This window comes from Agrilus planipennis, unplaced genomic scaffold (genome assembly GCF_000699045.2).
Source record: "Agrilus planipennis isolate EAB-ADULT unplaced genomic scaffold, Apla_2.0 scaffold157, whole genome shotgun sequence".
In the NCBI taxonomy this organism is placed as follows: domain Eukaryota; kingdom Metazoa; phylum Arthropoda; class Insecta; order Coleoptera; family Buprestidae; genus Agrilus; species Agrilus planipennis.
The window spans coordinates 520,757-528,995 of record NW_020438947.1 but is presented as its reverse complement, the minus strand read 5'-3'; positions in this window follow the sequence as shown (position 1 = coordinate 528,995).

The window sequence follows — 8,239 nt, the reverse complement described above, 5'->3', positions numbered from 1 at the left end:
AATCTATTGATTATTTTTTAATAGGGACAAAACATAGCTAGCCTGAGTTTTCCAAAAAGTACGCCATATATTCGATGCGGTCAAACTTAAAACTTGTTCCCTATTTTAATATAAGGTTTTCTGCGGCATTAAACTTGATTTACTATGTTCAAAAATAGGAAAATGAAGGTTTCATTTAAACGGCAACACAGCTAAATACCTGTAGATCCAATCGAAAAGGTTATAGGAAAATATTTTTCGGAATGCTGAAATATGGGGCTACGCAAAAAATCGCGGCGATATTGAAATGTTTTTTTTCTCGAGTCGAATGAACTACACAGTTCACAATATGGTCATCGCTCATTGTGGTCAAAATATAAGTTGGATGGAAAAAGTTTTCAAATAAACACTTAACCAACAATAAAATCGATGTGGAATCTAAAGGAGAATCTTTCATTAACCTTTACCTTTGTTAATTTGCAATAAGTGACCCCGACAAATATAATAATTATACTTAATAATTTATAGAGAAGATTATCACATTATATTTCTTAATAATCAAATTTACACTTTTCTACAAACCTCAAATCACTGCGAATCAACAAACACTCAATTTTTAAATACAATTTTATATCATCCGCGTATAATACAGTCTCAGCAAAACCTACAATACATGAAGTCATGAATAATGTTTTTAAGTAACAGTAACCTACAATGGGAACCCTGGGTGATTCCAAACGTTACAAAGAATTCCTCAAATAAAAATTCCTCAATCGTAATGACAAAAGAACGATCTTTATGTATGAATGAACCCAATTCAGTAATGATCCAACTATATTGTAATGTCGCAATTCATTTAAACGAAGCATATCATTAATTGAACACAAAGCAGAATCAACGTCCGTATGGATAATATCAACTTGACTTTTACCCAACAAAGCAGAAATCAAATATTCATTAGATTCAGTTCAATTCGTGATAGTTAAACGGTTAGACATAAAGCCATCTTGTCTTTGATTAATGAATCTTCCCAAAAACTGAAATAATTTATGGTAAACTACGTTTTAAACACTTTTGTTGTAGAAATACTTAACTTTGATGTATAGAGCGATAATTTTTAATATTATTACTTTACTTTCCTTCCACTTTATTGGAAAACAGACAGACATTAAAGAATTACCGTACAATGCACACAGTAGACCAATAAAACACTAACTAATTTTGTAATAATGTGTATTAAAAGGCAATCTGGCCGTGAACGTAATTTACCTTTATCTAGATATTATTAGTTGTAATAGTCAGTTGGAGTTAGTTGTGCACAAAAATATCATATACAGATTTCAGAGCTGATAGAGTGAATAATGTATTTTATTGATTACAAAACCACACCGACGTTTCAACACAGAGGGGCGGGGGCCTCTTCAAAATAGATTTTTTATAGTTATGTTTCCCATCTAGGACAAACCGTCGGTAGGGCCTTTAGTCAATAAAAAACCTTATTCACCTTATTAGCTCAGATTCCTACATATTACAATAAATTCGGAAGAAATGGTATTGATAATGAATACATATAGTCAAAATGAAAAGAATCGAGAACAACCACAACCTGCCTCAATACAAGCAAACAACATTGTTGCCCTATGCTTGTTTAATCAATAGAATACAGTTAAGAAACACAAAATATAATTATTTGCCTTAAGCATAGAATTATTTCTTAGATGTTATAAAAAAGGCATAGTGGTTAAAAAAAAAGAAACTTGACTCCGTTTCAAAAGATCATAAGAGGATTTTCCAAACACGAAAATGTATTGTAATGCCTTTACTTAAAAAAAAAACACCGAATCGTTAAAAGTGTTGTAATCGCTTTGGATCTATAGAACAAAAGGTACCCTACGTTTACTAAAAATTGAATCGATGAAGCTTTCGAGTAATGTAACTCCATATTTAAAAATAAAATAAAAACACTTGGACTTTACAAATAATTTATTATAACCACTATAATTATTTCGACACACTGTGCATATCTTCACCACCTGAAGAAGGCACAGTGTGTCGAAATAATTATAGTGGTTATAATAAATTATTTGTAAACTCCAAGTGTTTTTATTTTACTTTTACTGGTGTAAAAAACGGTCAATTTTGCAATTTTTGATCTAAAACTATTTTAACACGGTAATGTATAAGNTTTACAAATAATTTATTATAACCACTATAATTATTTCGACACACTGTGCATATCTTCACCACCTGAAGAAGGCACAGTGTGTCGAAATAATTATAGTGGTTATAATAAATTATTTGAAAACTCCAAGTGTTTTTATTTTACTTTTACTGGTGTAAAAAACGGTCAATTTTGCAATTTTTGATCTAAAACTATTTTAACACGGTAATGTATAAGTGCTGAATAATAAAATGCAATTGCAGAAAATTAAATACCACGGTAGCACAATTCTGTAGTACAATTCTAGCATGGCGTGAAAACTACATCTTTTTATAAATACATAGCCAAATTTCGGGAAATAATTCAATCATTATTTTTAAAAATGAGTTTAATTTGTATTTATAAAGCCTATATTTTAAGATAATAAAAGTTTTACGAATGCTGTAATTGCTATAAATATTTCAGTTGCAGGAAACTGTTGTTTTGAAAAATTTTTGCGATTTTCTCAATTTATTGAAATTTATGGAAATTTGACTCAAATTGGACTTCTTAACTCAATTTGTAATTAAATCAATAGTTTATTATCTACATATAAAAATATGCAATTTTTCGGCTTAGAACGTTTCCCATCCCCATCGTAAATGTAATGAATTTTTTAATTATTGATTTTTGCATAACAGTTATTTATTTATACAAAAACACTAGTTTACACTTTACTGCTTATTTGTCTCCCAAGTATTTTAGAACTGCTTATCTGTTTTTCACTTTATTTTTATCGCTCTATATACACTTTGTAATTAATTGACTTTCGCGGTCATCTAGAGTTCTATTTATTATGCGATAGGAATTAAATGCACTTTATGTTAGTCTTTATGTTAGTCTAAAGCAGCTTTAAAAATAGTCCAATATGGCCATTGTTTCCAAACCGAACCGAAAAACGAAGAAGAGAAAAAAATTTCGTTTAAGCTGTTAAGAACTTGTTTATAATTGGAAGATATGGGACCATGCGAAAAATCGCAGTGAACTTCAGTGTTTTTTGTTTGTCAGATAGACCACACTATGCTTATTATGGTCAAATTTTAAATTTAATCAAAAACTTATTCAAACCAAACCTGTTCCTTATTTTAGTGCGATCGTATGTAGCATCTAAATTTAAGTTTCTATAAAGAATGTTTAAAAATAGGAAAAATAATATTTAGTTTAAATGCAGCACTATTCAATATGGGCCCAATCCGCACATAGCATGTAAAGTGAAAACGTCGCCAAGGCAAGGCGCAAGGCCGCTTCCACCAATGTCCCTCGATCGTCAAATTGTCACCCTTTGTGCCGACCGATTCAACGTTTTGGTTATGTATGGTCTACCGCGTTTTAAGGCCTATGGAATTACGTCTAAATCCACAAAGTTTCGGTATGTGCTAGGCAACTTGGACCCTCACTATACGGCGCAAGTGCGTGATACTATTGTCAACCCCCGGCGACTGAACCATATGTCATCATCATAGCAGCACTCATTCGTCTGCTGGACATCTCCCAAGAAACGCCAATAAAACAACTCCTCCATCCTGAAGATTTGAGGGATAGGAAACTCACGCAATTTCTGCGCCATCTGCGTAGTNGCCATACTCTCTATAGTGATTGTGGTACCAATTTCGCTGGGGCAGATGCAACGCTAAAATCGCTATACAAGGCAGGATCAAAGGAACTTGGAAAACTCGCTACCCTTCTCTCCAACGACGGCACAAACTGGGTATTCAATCCTCCTGGGGCTCCTCACTTTGGTGGCAGTGGAAAGCAGCAGTGAAATCGCTAAAATTCCATCTTTCAAGAGTTATTGGTGAAACTTTACTCACTTATGAAGAAATGACAACGTTCCTTCATCAATTAAAGACCCAAATCGACATCGACGCGACATCTACCAGTTCATTAGACTACTCACGCTGCAGAACACTCGTTTACCCAGTGTCTATGACCTCTCCCTCTCTCCTCGCTACTCGCCTCTGGAGCGGAGGACGACTGCCGGCGGCCATGAAACCAGAGTTGCTTTTTAACGTGCTCGAGGCAACCACGTGTTGATCTATTTATTTCCGTTTAACTCAATTATACCAATATTAGTGTTATAATTTAGGTTTTTGTGTTTGTTTGAATTCCATCTTAGTTTTTTTTTTTCGAACTTTCACTGTAATCCTCACGGTTCCAGATTGTTGCTTCTCGCATTGTATTTCTAGTACAAATAGAGAGTGGGCCTCTCTTGTCGAGAATAACATCAGCATAAACAAAAGAAAAATATTAATTCTTTATGTCTGCCTCCGATATTCTTCCACCTGAGTAACGATACATTTTAAATGACTCACTTAAAAAGCAAGAAACTCGCATAAAGAAGGGTTCACACTTCGGATTCGATTATCGGTCTCACACAGTGTGCTCTACCTTTCTCGTCCGGATTTCGCGGATTAAAGACAAAGCGAAAAATCCAAACAATTAACCGTAGTGTTTGATCATACCCCAGAAGTATGAGTAAACATCCCTGACGAACCAGTCGAGTTGGCGTCATAGTAGGTACTAGCGACACAATTGTCCACGTACAGACTCTTTATAAGTTTCACAATCCTCTGGCGGTTATAAACACCTCCTGGGGTGTAACATTTCTTCAGGGTCTCAGAAAGATGATATTCAATGGTGGCGCAAGTAGGAATAGACTCCAACAAAAATCAAATACCACTCATGTATGCCGAAACATGTCAGAGTCCTTATACTACAAAAACCTCAAAAAATCTCTATTAGCCCTATGTACACCGATTTACAAGAAAGCCTTACCAGAGAGATAACGCCGATTTTTTGCTTCTGAAATTTCAGCAAAGTGGATGGAATTAATTCTATCAAGTTTAAGACCTTTTCCAAAAAGTGAAGGCTGATTTATTTTTCTCTTGTAAGGATGCGTCAAAGACAGGTCTAATTTTAGTAGTTGCACTATTCTTAATAACAGATCTATGGGGCACGTCTTAAAGATACTGTCGTAAGGTTTAAACTGTTATTCTATAACTTTTTGACCCTTGATTCTAATTTCTTCGGCGTAATTGAGTAATATTTTGGTGGCGGAGGATGCCCTTCCATCCACGGCAACCTTAATTCATAACGTCCATTTTCATCTGACCTTATTGTTTGCAAAAAGAGCTGTTTAGCCGCCAAAGTCGTGTCTTCACGATTTTCTGTCTCCCTTGGCTCGATTATTCCCAAAACATTCCACGGTTCTAAAACCGATGCATTTTCTACGAAAACTTCGTCCCGCGTATAGCTTTCCAGCTATATCGGCTCCTATAAACAATTCTATTGAAGCCCTCCCTTTGATGTCATACAGTGAAATGTCCAAATTCCTTAATTGCTCCATTCACCGACCATAACAAATGGGAGGTATTTCTCTACAAATAAGTGATTGATCATGCACCTTAAATACACACAAATGGTCTTCATTATCCTTAACTGTTAAAAAGTTATGCTTCTGCTCTGTTGTATTGGTGCCTCCAAACATTAAGTGAATGAACTTCTCAACTCTCGTCGGAATATAGCCTGGACTTTGTGCGGTTGATTTCAAAACGTAAGATCTCCGAGAGTCACTCTCTATTAACGCACGTACCTCCCTAGCCATTTACAAATGTACTGGAAAAGTTTGAAGAAATACATGTGTCCTTTTATTAACGCATTTGTTCTGTTCTGAACTGTTTTGTATCCATTGTATTATTCTCACTACTGTTTTATATATTTTACTCTTGGTTTTAAATGGCATTTTGACATCACATGACAATTGAGACAGGAAGTATTAGGGCATTGTTTACTCGGTGGATTATGTCATCCCCTATTCGTGCATCAATCGTCAATATTGATTCCGGGTATTTGAAGTGAGGCATTTTCATATAATTTAATTCAGATTATTTTCTTATATGGGAAAGGTTACACGTTGAATATCCACCACAAGAAATATGACTGCGACGATTTGTTATTCCATTTCCTTTTACACTACCTTGTTATATTTCTTTTCTTTTGTTGCAGCCCAAATCTCGTCTCTTGCTGCAATTCACTTGAATGCAATCACCAAATCGATTGACAGTGCAATTTGGCTGCCGATCAGGTGCACTCTGACATTTGCCAACTTGAAATTAAACTCGGCGATTTACAAGTTGCATATTCGTGACAGGTTTGATGCAGCCGGTTTTCCTAATATCCCACCCATTTCACATTCTCACATATAAAGCAAGGAAGCACAAAGGAATGACTTGTACAATTGTGCTTAAATCTACCAAATTTCTTCGAACGTGTTCTATTTCTTTAACAGTATATACGTAAAGTAATATTAAATAGAAATGTAAATTGATGAAAAAGATGAAATTTAATTAACCGTTGAAAAGCTTGCTTGCAAAATAGTAAGAGCAAAGTATTCTTTCCGTGTATATACCGGGTGTTTGGTAACTAGACAGCCAAAACAAAGTGTCATTTTAAAAATCGAGTTGTAATAATAAATTTTCAGATAAAGGTTCATTTAAGAGACACTCAGTTTGAAAAGTATTTTATTATTGTATCTGCCTCCATTTGCATTAAATGTCATAACTCAACTTAAAACAATTCGCATTTTACGCTGAGAGCTAATTAACACTTTTGAGCAACTAAAAGATGCAATTTTAAATTCAATGAATTGAGTAGTTTTGCGTTGCTAGACGAGTATCAATGCAAATGATGGCATTTTTGGGCATATAACTTTTATTAAATGTATTTGCATTTCTTTACTTATTGTAATATTATTGCAAATTGTTTAATAAAATAAGAGTACTTCATTAAAACTAAATATCTAAAAAAAGTTATTCTTTAAATTATGATTAGAATTCAAATTTGGCATTTAGCTGTCCAGTTATCGAACACTCTATACCTACGCGGATCTGGAGTGTCGTAAAACGACAATACAAGAATCAAAGTTAAAGTTCGTTTAAATAATAGACTTTTATTTTAATTCCTGTAAAACTTCATAAAAAAATATAAAGTTTGAATAGGTTTCTTCAATAAATTAATAATAATGATTGTATTTAGTTCACGTTGAATAGAGGAAAAGGGTTTGCTGATTGGTTATAAATATAGTATATAAAAATGAGCTTTTTAAATATACTATTTGTATAAAGTTTCCCAATTGGTGTTTACTGTTTAATTTAAGTACATTTGTATGTACTTTTTTAAAAATACAAATGAAATTTTCCGAGTGCTTAAATAATGTATTTAATTTTTATCATTTCATTAAAAAGCTAGAAGTATTGGTCTGTACCATGTTCGAAAACAAAGTATATAATCGAAAGTATGGATAAAATAAGTAACAGACTAAATAATTTATCTTGTAAAATTCGCATCACTATCACTAACGACATTCACATTACTTATATAAAGTACATTCCCAAGTGTAGTTGCTTTTAATATGAGTTTAGGGCAATATAGACGCACTGCAGGTCTTAAGCCGTAGTAATTTGAAGCAATTGTACTGCGAAACAATACAAATGATATGCATAAGTTCATAAACAACAACAAAAAGTCAGTTTTTCCGTGTAAAGAGCATGCAATAAGTGGTACTAATAGAGTAAAGTTATTCGTTAAATAAGTATTTCTAATTTATACCTAATTCAGGATTGTAGTTTCTGGTTTATTTTTCATGAGTGGCGTAGACTGATCAGTGTAAGACTTATTATTTACTAAATATATCTGTCATTATCATCAAAATTAGTAAACGCTACTTAAAATTGGTTGATCCTTTATACGCTTTAATGAATTTGTCTGATCCAGCATATTTTTACCGAATAGAGAAGCGTATACTTAACGCACATTTTTAGAAAGAGTGGTAGATAGCAAAGTTTTATTGCTACAATATTTAATTCTATTGGGACGTGTAGGTTATAGTTGTGTTTGAGGTCAACTGTATTAGACATTTTTGTCCCTATCATTAGATACACATTGCCCGATCATCAGTGTGCCTTTTTAAAAATAATTACAAACCAATGTGTTGTGACTGCTCTAAATAGTAATTTAAATCTAAATAATAATTTAGCGTAAATTGATGAATTTTAAATTTCA